Below are 12,296 nucleotides of genomic sequence, written 5' to 3' on the forward strand. Positions count from 1 at the left end.
CTTCCTCCCATCTCCCCTCTTCCTTGCAGAGCTCCATGTCAACCACTAACTGCAGACCTCGGTGTTTGTAAAGAAGGCAGCACCGCAGAGCTCGGTCACAGAGGACACCCACGGATCAAAGGGAGCAGCTCGGTCTTGCTGGAAGGTGAGGCTCTTGAGACTTTTCTCCCCTGACATGAAAAGTTAGATGTTAGGTCAATGGCCCTGATGCTAACTATTCTATGTAAAATAGATAAACAACAAGGTCCTACTGTAGAGCAGTATACTATATATATATCATAGGGAACTGTATTCAGTACCTTGTAATAACCCTTCTTCTCCATAATCTCTAGCAATGACTGAACTTTTTACTGTCTCCACAGTTTTACCTTTTCCAGAATGTCATGTAGTTGGAATTCTCCAGTATATATATAGCCTTTTTACATTGGCTCCTTTCACTTGGTAATATTCATTTAAGTTTCCTCCATGTCTTTTAATGGCCTGATAGCTAATTTTTTTACATTGAATGGTATTTCATGGTCTGGATGAATCACAGTTTATCTATCCATTTACCTAATGAAGGCCATCTCAATTGCTTCCAAGTTTTTTCAATTATGAATAAGGCTGCTATAAACATCCATGTGTAGGTTTTTGTGTGTACGTAAGTTTTCAATCCATTTAGGTAAGTAAATACCAAGGAACATGATTGCTGGCTCAAATGGTAAGAGTATATTTAGTTTTTTGGGTTTTTTAAATGTCAAACTATCTTCCAAAGTGACTACATCATGTTGCATTCCCATCAGCCATGAATGAGAGTTCCTGTTTCTCCACATCCTCACCAGCATTTGGTGTTGTCACTGTTTTGAATTTTAGCCATTCTAATAGGTGTGTAGTGGTATCGCATTGTCATTTTATTTTGTAATTTCCTAATGAAATATGGTGCTGGCATCTTTTCATACATGTATTTGCCATCTGTATATCTTCTTTGGTGAAGTGTCTGTTCAGGTCTTTTGCCCATTTTTTAAATTGGATTGTTTGTTTTCTTATTGTTGAATTTTAAGTGTTCTTTGCATATTTTGGATAATAGCTTTTATCAGAAATGTCTTTTGCAAATATTTTCTCCATATATATGTGGTTTGTCTTTTCCTTCTCTAGATGTGAAGACATTTTTGATTGTCACAACTTGGGGCCACTCCTGGCACCTAGTGAGTAGAGTCCAGAGGTGCTACTAAATGTCCTACAGTTCACAGGACAGCCCTCCACAACAAAGAATTATCCAGTCCAAAATGTTCATAGTGCTGAGGTGGAGAAACTCTGAACTAGATAATTTCTTGGTTGAGATAGATGGTGACTGTTGAAGTAGGTAAGCTTCATGAAGATAGGAACTTTGTTTTATGTTTTTCATTTCCATATCTCAGCATTTCTCTCAATGCATTTGATGAAGTCTTTGCAGGGTTTTGAACATAGGGGAGATGTGAGCCTGCCTAGTTTTTAAAGGATCACTCCAGCTGCTGGATTGGGAAAAGACTACAGGGGAGCAAAAGCAGAAACAGTGATATCAGTTTGAAGGCTATTGAGTAATTCAGGCAAGAAGTGATGATACCTCAGCTTTGGTGGTAGCTGTGAAAGTGGTGAGAAGTGGTCAGAATTGGAGTATCTTTTTCAGATACAGCCAAAAATATTTTCTGAACAATCAGATGTAGGGAGTGAAAGAAGAAATGGAGTCTATTATCAACTTTGATGGGAATGCTGAGAGGGAGCAGGTTTTGTAGCAAAGATCAAGAGTAGCATACCCATGTTTAGATATGCTAATTTTGATGTCTTTATTAGACATCGAAGTAGTTATGTCAGGTAGGCATTTGTTATAACACATCTCTGGAAATATGCTGGAAGGAGTCCAGAGAATGAAGCCAAAAGACCAGATGAGATAACAGAAGTGTGAATGTGAATAGAAGACAGAGACAAGGGCTGAGCCCTGGGATACCCCAACAGGAAAAGATCTGGGAAAGAGAAGGAACCAGCAAAGGAGAAGAAGACAGAGGAATCAGGAGTGTGGAAGGAAGAAACAAGAGAGTATGGAATTGTGGAGAGGAAGTGAGGAAAGCTGCTAAGGATGGAGTGCCCTGTAGTGTGAAATGCTGCTGAGACATCATGGAAAGAGGCCAGAGACGGACCATTGTATTTAGCAACACTGAGTCCCCGGGTGACCTTGAAAGGAGGAGTTTCAGTGGGGTTGTGGGATGAAAGCTTGATTGAATGGGTAAAGAGGGAACTGGAATAAAGGAATGGAAGACAGCAAGTAATAATTACTCAAAAGAGTTTTGCTGTGAATGAGAACAAACGAATGATGCCATAGATAAGAAAGGAGGTAAAGAGGGAGCTTTAGTTAGGCAGGAGGAATTACAGCAGAGCAGCCCCGTGGAAGAGGGGAAGTGATGATGCAGGAGAGAGTAGAGAGGCTTGCTGAAGTAGAGCAGAGCAGAGCAGATGGGATTTAGTGCAGGAGAAGAGGGGTTGTCTTCACAGAGGAGTTCAGCTGGTTCAGCGGTGGTGAAGAGCAGTAACATCATGCAGAAATGTGCTGTCTCTAAGTTTTGGCAACTGCTGTGAGGCTGTAGAAGGGCTGGCTGCCTTTACAGGGCCGGAGCAGGCAGAAGTAAATGTTGTGGAATGTATTCTTTGGTAACCTCAAATGCTCCTATGTTGATGTGTTCAGAGATCTGTTCTGTAGGCGACCTTTTCTTTCATGAGAAGGCAAAGGGCACGTATGTTTTCACCTTGACTCTCCCAGGCAGATACCCCAGTGGATTTTTGAAGCAATCATCTAGGACCCTCTCTGTGGTTTGGTTTCTAACCTGCTTCTATTCTATTTCCATGCCACCAGGCTCCTGCACTTGGTCTTCATTTCAAATTTGGTCCTTTTTTGGCCTTTCAGAATTGGCACTTGGATTACGGTTTCCTGGTTGGATTTCGGTACTCCATGCTAACTTTTGGTAGGACTCCTCTCCTTAGCAACAAGCTGCCTAGAGTTGTGTGACCTGCACCATTTCCAGCTCTTTCAGACCCAGCCCCTGACTCTGGTTTCCTTGGCTAATACACTGGCCTGGATCTCCCCCATAATCCCTCAAGAGGAAGTAGATACACTCAGTGACAGCTGGGATTTTGTGGTAAAACACATACTCAAAATAGCAAAGTGAATTACCACTGGTAAATAAATCTATATAATTGTTTAGCATAATATAGCCCAGGCTCATTAGTCAGTAACAGCTGAAAGCATCTTACTGATGAAACAAATCACATGAGATGCTGTGGTAGGCAGAATTCCAAGATGGTTCCCTAGATTTCTCCCTCCCTCCCCAGTGTGCGTACTCCACGTAACCCCTGGAACTGTGAAGGTGTTGGAGTTTACGCCCATGATGAGGTCATGTGATAAAGGCACAATTGACTTCACAAAGGGAGATTATCAAGGTGGTGCGTACCTAGTCACACAAGCCCTTTAAAAGCAGCTTTTTGGACAGTTTTCTCTAGCTGGTCTCAGAAGAAGAGTCCGAGAATCAAAACACAAAAAAGATTCCATGGACACGCTGTTTCTGGCTTGAAAATGGAGGGGCTCCATCTCTCAGAACTGCAGGCAGCTTTTGGCACTGTGTGTGACCCCCCAGCTGACAGCCAGCAAGGAAATGGAGACCTCAGTTATATAACCACAAGAAACTATTTCTGTCAACACCAAGAATGAACCTGGAAGCAGATTTTTACCCAGAGCCTCCAGATGGGAACTCAGTCTGGCTGACCTTGATTTCAACCTTCTGAGACCCTGAGCAGAGAACCTAGTTGTGCTATACTGACTGTGAGCTAATAAGTGGGTATTGTGTTAAGGCTCTAAGTTTGTGATAATTTGTTACACAGCAGTAGAAAATATACACATGCCATTGGCTGATGGCAGTGGGTACTTGGCAATTAGTCCATAGAATACCACCCCCCCTCCAGACAAGGTAGGTAGCCTGTAGAAAGTAGCTGCAGAATATTCCTGAAGCCTCTGGGAAAGGCAGATTACACCTTTTGCCCTCTACTCCAAACCTCCAGTCCCTGTGGTCTTATTTAACACACCTGCCCTCTACTGTAGCTCCGAGATGGACATTTTATGTGTTTGGGCTTTGATTTCTCATGTGGAGGTTGCTACTCTTTGAATCACCCTTGATTCTGCACTTTTAACACAAGAACTAGACTAGTCCCATGCCTGCAGTGATCCACCCTCTCCTTCCCCCAGTGTTCTTAGAACTCTGAATCCCAATCTGGACCAAGCATACTACGTTCTGTTTGTGAGAGGTGAGGGAGGTGGGTGGGACTGGTTTAAGGCTTAGTTTTATGGAAGGAAAGCACTGCAGATACATATGCAGGAGCCTTGTAAGGTCTGGAAGTTCTGCTTTAGTTTTTGAATTAGGCTCACCTCCTTCTTACTTTAAGTGGATTATTACCAACAGCGTTGATATGAGAGCCCAAAATGATGACATTGGATGCTGTAAATTTGCATTTTTTCCTTTATCTTGGATATCAGATGTTTTGAAATGACATAGAAAATCTTTAAGTTTTCCATATCAAGAAGTAGACCTTTAGATATTTATAAAATCCTGAAATTATAGGGTCTTTTTCATTCCCACTGGGTTATGCTAGAATTGGGCCCAGAGGAGAAGCCTCTAGGCAACAGGTAGTAGCAGCTGAGAGTGCCGGTCTGTGGCAGTGGTACAGCAAGACACTCGCTACCACCAGGATCAGCGAGGTATGTAGAAGGGGCAGTTAGGGCTTGGGAAGCACCCACAATCACAGGGAGACAAGACTATCTGACTTCAAAAGCTCTTCCATATTTGATATTTTGAGAGTAGGTAAGGGAGGATGAGGGGCTGGATGAAGGCCAGACAGGAGGAACAAGAATAGGGTAGCCTGCCTAATTGGGATCCAGTGCTGAGAGCTACTGAGTTGGCTTACAGAGCCCAACGACAAGTGGTCAGGAGGGCTGAAAAGATTGGGGACCACGGGACAGTTGAGGAAAACCACAGGAAGTTAGAGTAAGGAACTTACAATTATTGAGTTTCTACATCTTACCCAGTATCATCACAGGTTCTTTTGTATATGCGTTTTCTTCTCAACTACCTGATGGCATTACGTACCATCATCTCAATTTTACAAGTGCAGAAATGGAGACATCTCAGTGGAGATAAATGACTTATCTTTGCTCACATCTCTGGAAGAGTGACAGAGTTAGGATTAGAAGTCATGTGACTTCAGTTGGCATAACCCTGTCTTGCTATCTCCTGATGGCTCCTCCTTTGTTTAACAGAGGCACCGTTGAATCCATGACAGTTATATTAATTTGAATAGGTAAAAATGTCTTTAGTACCTACTACATACCAGGCACTGTACATGGTGCTAGAGATATCATGCTCTCTTTGCTCTAGAACTCATTCTAGAGCAGGACTAATGTGAACAGAGATTTTGTGAGCTCTGTGAATATGGTAGCAGCAATAAAGGCACATTCAGCATATGGAATGCCTCCTGTACTTCAGGCACTGTGCTAAATACCAGAAAAGTCAAAGGCAGTAAAACAGCCCTCTTGATTTATGACTATGCTAGTTTCCTTGCTGTCTTGCTCTGGGGGAAAGCCTTTACAAACTTGAGAATGGTCTTAAATGGTCTCAAAATCTTTAAGGGAGGTATCTTAAGGACTTGTTCCCCTCCAAAAGTGAAAGTAGACCAATTGGCCTGCATAGTATCAGTGAAAGTAAGCCAAGAGATTTCCAGTAAATACATGACTGGAGAGTTTGGGCAAGATCCAAGCTCAAAAAACAGAGTCTTACAAAGAAATCAGAGAAGGAGTATGACTGTAACTATGAAAGCTGGGAACTTATCAATATAGCCTGTTTTGGCAAAGGTGTTGAAAGAGAAGATGGCCTGACTAGAGCTTAGCCGGATATTACAATAGAGATTAATTTGTTAGTATTAATCTAATACAGCCAGCTAAAGCAGAAATTTAAGTCATTTAGACATATGCAAAGCACTGGGAGACAAGGATGATTTTTCTCCTGGTCTGTATGAGGTCTCTCTTAAAATTATCCCACTTTTTATATTTCTAATTCCACCTACATCAGCAATCCTTGATTAATATTTTGCCCTTAGTATCAGAAATTGGGGTCTGGATTGTAGACAGTTTATTACATTGGAAGTCTTATTTATGTATCTGTCATTTATAAATTTGATTAACATAAGTCAGTTTCAGAGAAGTTGAATGATCAACCCAGGAAGCTCCTACGAGATGATAAAGTCGAGGCGTGATGAGGACCGGAGTCTGGTGCTTAGATTCAAAAGAACTGGAGTGATTAAGAAAGTAGATTTTGAATCTAAGGACCAGAATGTGGGGAAAGGGGACAATGCCCAGTATTACCATGTCAGAGACACTTTTGAGAGACTGTTCAGGCCACTTTCTGTAATATCTTTGTGACTTTGCCAATTGCAAAGCACCTTAATAGAAGATGCTTTGAGAGTGAGCATACTAGTAAATAGGGCATGACTGAAATGTGCTGCTTTCTTAGGCACGTCAGCGTTCCCGAGTATCGTGAGGCCTCTCACCTTGAAACTACAGAGAATACAACTCCTGGACTTTGTGCTGGTTGGTTTTGTGGTATCATCTTATTTTTCACAGTGGTCTTTCTTCTTAGAGAATTGGCTTTCCTCGTTCTTGAATTTGCAATCAGAAAATTGTATCTACCCGCCATGGATCCAAAATCAGTTATCTGTGTTGATTGGCGAAATCTCTGAATTGTGTTTTTCTTGTATCTTCCTGTCCCTACTGGAAGCCTACTGTTTAAAGGCAGTGTTTATATTAAAAACAACGGTTTCGATCTCTCTGGGAAGAAGTAAAGCTCTCTTACTGGCTAGGGTCTTCCCTTGGGTGCCAAAAATGAAGTGGCACTTTGGGGGACATGGATTCTAAATATAAGGATGCTCTGAAATGTCTTCCAGATTTCAGTGATGAGGCGGGTGACCACTACACAAGAGCAACACTTACAGCAGGCTGTGGGTTCATTTGATTGATACAACATCTAAATGATGAATGATGGAGCTTATCAACATGATGCTTTTAAAAATATTTTATTTTTAATTGTGGTTAAAAATGCATAATATAAAGTTTATCATCTTATTCACTTTTAAGTGTACAGCTCAGTAGTGTTAAATATATTCACACTGGTGTGCAACCAACCTCCAGAACTTTTTCACCTTGCAAATCAGAAACTCTGTATTCATTGAACAACAGTTCTCCATTTCTCCCCCTCCCCAGCCCCTGGCAACTTCCATTCTACTTTCTGCTTCCATGAATTTGACTGCTTTGGATTCCTCGTATAAGTAGAGTCACAGGGTCTTTGTCTTTGTGTGATTATCTAACAATGTACATTAAGTAATAACACTAGTTCCTAACACCAGTTCCTTAACTGTACATTCCCTCATCTGAGAAGCAGCAAGGACTTTATTTTGTCTTCATGATAATGGTTAACATACGCTCTAGCGTGCGGTCCGTGTTAAGAGCTTCATGTTTGAGATCTCAGCTGGTCCTCACAACAGCTCTGAGAGGTAAATACTAGGATTAGTTCCATGATACAGATGAAGACGCAGAACTAGAGAGGATGGCAATGGGCCCAGCGTCATACAGGGAACAAGTGTTCAGGTCAGCATTCACAGCCAAGCGATCAGACCCTGAGCTTAATCACTAGACCTCACTGCTTCTCACCAGCGTCTGTAATTTGCCAGGGATGCAACAGTCTTCTCTGCCGAATCTCTATCTTTTTTCTTCCAAGCAGGATACACATTTCTTAAATGAGTACCCTTGTTAAGCTAACACCCAATTTTGCAGTGTCTTCCAAGTATTCATCGTAACACCAAGATTTTTGCAGGGAAGGTTATCCTCAGTGTAGCTGAGCTCACCTATATCTGCAGTGGACAGTTCCGGGCTCCTGACAGCATCTCTCAGCTGCTTTGCCCGAGACTTTCTCGGTTGCCCACACTATGCCAACTTATGTAGCCAGCATGCAGGGCAGCTGGGAATACTGGAGATGTAACACCCCAAGGGAAAATGCAATCGGCCAAGGTTGGAGGTAGGAGGATAAATTACTCCTCCCACTGCATTCCTTCCTTGGACTAGAGAACCCAAACTAAGACATTTAGCAAACAGCAAAGTGGAATTGCAAGCCAGCTACTGCCCAGTCTGTCGTTGCTGTGGTTGTTTTTAGCGAAATTGTATCCTCAGACCAGAAGTTTGTTGGAGCATCAAGGGATGAACAGCCTTGATAATGGAACATTGGGCAAATATGACTCCGGATAATCCACCAGAGTATGGAAGTACTGGAATGGAAAAGGAACTTGCCAGCCTTGTACAACAGGCCTTGGCAAACAGAACAGACACTGTGAAATTTTAAACCACAAACAGCACAAATTAAATTGGAACTGAAGAGTATGTGTCATTGTTGGCTCTTTACAGAATAAATGAAATGCAAGCTGAGCAAATCTAAAAGGCAACTCATTTCCTCTCTTTCTGAGGAAGCCACCTGTGGGTTTCTGTTCATTGGTACTAAGAGCACCATAAGTGGTTATACAATGGGTCTCCATTTATTTCCTATGTGTACTACCACTGAGCTAAACCAAGCATTCAAGGGAAAATAAAACAGTAAATGCATGTTAAAAAATGACTTTATTAAAGAAACATTTCACTTCGTCAAAAGAGAAATAACCACATTGAACTCACCAGAAAATGCTGAAAACACTATTTTGTCACAGTCCTAAATAGCTGGTTCTAGTCTAAATGATTGATTAGAAGTTAATCAGTCATAAACAATCAAGCAAATGCCCCCTTGAACACTTATTTAATAAGCAGTCGCATGCAATTCACCCCACAGAAACATGGCATCCAAAACTTTACTTCGGATGCGAGGGCAGATGCTTTGGCTCAAGAAACTCACAAGCGACTCAGCTACTCAAACCAAATACAATAAAGTGATTCCAGAATGAAATTTTGGGCTTTTGTGTCCTCAAAATAAGTTAGTTTCAAGGGGGAAATATAAGCAATGTAACAAAGACAAAGAAAATTAAAACAGGGGATGGTTCCAAGTGATAATGAAAGAAAAGTCAAAATTAGATGGAAAATTACCACAGCCTCACTGCACTGACAAAATTTCCCTTAATCTCTTTCTTCCATGACAACAATAGGAAAAACAGAATGATGGAGGAAGAATGGGATTATGAAAAGGTAAAGTCAAAACAAATGATTCTCTTTCCTTCCATGAAAACAAGCAATAGCAGAACAACAACAACCAAAAAAAGCTTTGAGAAAGAAGAAGGCTAGGCGTTTCTTAATTTAGTTTGGGATGTTTCCGTTGAGATGAAGTCAGAGTATTCATTTTGTTTGTCTACATTCTTTTCTATCTCTAAGTGTATCCATCTTATCTATTTTTGGAGTACAAGATTCTTGAGCATAAGGAATATTATTTACTTGTAGTAAACAATGGTGAAATTTGGTGTATAAATCTAGAAGCAATTCTCTCTGCACTTATCTGAAGAGTTATTAATTTTTGCCATCTTGCATGTAGTGCTGAGTAATTATTGGAATGAATGTGTTTGAGAACATGAATGGTCTGAATGCATCCCAACTTGAGGAGCACCATCCGCAGGCTTAGATGACATTGAGGGGTGTTATCCGCCAGTGAACTTGGACATCCACCCTGCAGTGTAGCAGAGGAGGGCTCACTATAGCACCGAAAAGTGTCTTGTAGACCTGTGTGTGCTCTGCACAGCCATTAGGGAGCGAGTCAAACGTAGAGACCAGTTTTATTGATCTTTGAGGATTAACATTTTAAATCCTTGACCTTTATAAAAAAAAAAGTAATGTGAAAATGTTCGAATGCTTAAATATGTTGTGTGGTACATAATGAACCCATTTGGAGGTATTTAAATATTATTTCAGCTTACAGAATATTTGTTGTTTTGTGTTTAGAGCAGTGCGTGATGCATTGCACGTGCAAAAACAGGAATTAGGCTCTCAGTGATCTTACACTCCAGTGGAGAAGACATAGTGTCCGTTTTTTATGGAAGGTAGTAGATAACAATATGTATACAGAAAACAAGTTAAAAATAATCTGGAGGGTAGGAGGTACAAAAGAGGGAGAGATCCAGAATGACTCCTGGGCTTCTGGTCCACGTTTCTGTGTGGATGGCGGAACCATCTGCTGAGATGGGAAAGGGAATGTCCCACAAGGAACAGGGATTTAGGGGAGGACAATGAGCTTATTTGTGAGTTGCTATTGATGACAGTGAAGACAGTGTGGGTTATGTGGCCCCAAGACTGGTCCTAAAATCGAAAAAGTCATTGATGTTACCGTGCATTTTTGGCATTTGGCTTATTGTACAAAATGAAATGAAATCTTTCAACCACACACACACATTCACACATTACTCATGTCTAAAGGACACTGTATCTGTAGTTCAGTGCAGGAGGCTGTTTGTCCCCTTGGAGTACAAAGCAGCTGTTCTGACTTCTGTGTCTTCATCGAGGGTTGTCATCTCCTCTGTGGTCAGAGTACTGTCTATTTACTGCTCCTCCAACCACATTTAAGTTGCTGCCAGGGCTTAAGTAACCACTTATCTCTTCAGCTCTCTACTGAGTCATTTCTTTCTTGACCTGTTTCTGGCCAAACTTTTAATGACATTTCTTGGCCGCCAAGCAAACACACAGGCCAGTGCAAATAGGTTTTCTCAATGTCACCATCAACCGCAGTGCTCCAGGGGACCTGTCATAGCAACAGGGCTCTGGCCTCCGCTCAGTGAGTGAGCTGAAAGCTGTGAGTTGTGTGGGCTCAGCCTCAGGTGGGCTGGAGGTTTTGTCCTGGTCCTTCCCAATTTCAGTTGCTTCAGGAGTCTGAAGTTTTCAAGTGTCTCGGTTTCTGAAAACCATACTTCTATTGCATGTTATTTCTGAATTTGATGTTTTTACTAAAGGCAAGCATGTTCAGATATAAAAGTTATTTTTCTACCTTAGCTTCTGCCAAGAAGTTCTTGAAATGATGATTCTTATGCCATAATAAATCCGGGGAAAAAAAATAGCAAATAGAAACTACCCTAGTTTTACATTTGGAAGGGACTTGTAAGCCGTGTTCAGGAGGCTGAGCTGTGTTCTGAAAGCAAAGAAAAGCCCCAGAAGGTTTTGGATAGAAAATGACAGACTCTTCCTCTTTCCCTTGTTCCTCTCCCACCAAGATTTTAAAAAAAGCAGGTTTAAGAAATTTTACCCTGAGAAGGAAGCACTGTACTCTGGACCCCACTGTTTCTCTGAAAGTGGCTTCAGTGTGCCCTTTGCCATTGGTTTCTGTAGGAGTTAAGAGGATAGTCACTCCAGATGACTGTGAGACCAGCTCACATGGTTTGTTTTTTGTTTCATCCACACCAGAACATTCCCTGCGTGCACGATGATCATCCACGTCCATTTTCCACTTCCTGTGTGCCTTTCTCCCTCCTAGTGGACGTGTGGTGCCTTATTCTTTTACCACTCAGCTCAACTAGGGCCGTTCAGAAAGTAGTCTCACTTCCCTCATCCGAGTCGTTGTATCATTGATGAGACGTCTCCATTGTAGTTCTCATCGTGCAGGATTGAGGTTATTGTGTGTGGCCCTCACGTGGATAGGGAGACCTGCTCTGTGTGTCCCCGGAAACCAGTAAGGGCCCTGACACTTCATAGACTCAATAAGCGTTTGTGGAATGGGACAGAACTCATTGAATTAAATAAGGATAACTGGGCATGTCTACCCACTGTGGGATAAAATGATTATCACCAGCATTATCAGACCAGTGATGGTGCACAATGAAATATCAAAGAAGCATATCCCAACTCCCTAAATTTCAGCAGCTGTGCTCCCTACCAAAGGATATACAGTAAAAAGAGGAAACAGAGAGAGGGAATCGGTGATTTACACCAAGCCAGTAACAGGAAAAGAAATAAACATGGATGAAAGGAAAAAGAAAATAATTATCAGTGTCACCATTTATCCCAGCTCAGGCCTTGTCTTTTTCCAAAATCTGCCCTTTTTTGTATGAGGACCTTTTTCATACCTGTCGCAGAACAGCCCTTGTTGGTTAGGCCAGGCCCTCCCTCTGCCGTCAGACACACCTCTCCTGGCCGGAGCCTGGAAGGCGCGGCCGCCAGTTGGTTGGTGTACACTTGTTCTTCTTGCTTGAATTCTCGGTCTCTGATACTCTTTTTCTGCACATTCAATAGTATTTTCTGT

General features: G+C 41.8%; 1 protein-coding gene across 6 annotated transcripts in view; it reads left to right on the plus strand.

The window, feature by feature from the left end:
* Nucleotides 1-12,296, plus strand: part of HIVEP1 (HIVEP zinc finger 1) — a 248,786-nt gene that overhangs the window by 76,837 nt on the left and 159,653 nt on the right. For all 6 annotated transcript variants that reach the window (XM_074348113.1, XM_074348102.1, XM_074348106.1 and 3 more), the window contains one exon: nt 30-145. The gene's annotated coding sequence lies outside the window, so the exon portion shown is untranslated. The remainder of the gene's footprint in view (nt 1-29; nt 146-12,296) is intronic.

The sequence above is a fragment of the Camelus bactrianus genome, chromosome 20, assembly GCF_048773025.1.
Source record: "Camelus bactrianus isolate YW-2024 breed Bactrian camel chromosome 20, ASM4877302v1, whole genome shotgun sequence".
Classification (NCBI taxonomy): domain Eukaryota; kingdom Metazoa; phylum Chordata; class Mammalia; order Artiodactyla; family Camelidae; genus Camelus; species Camelus bactrianus.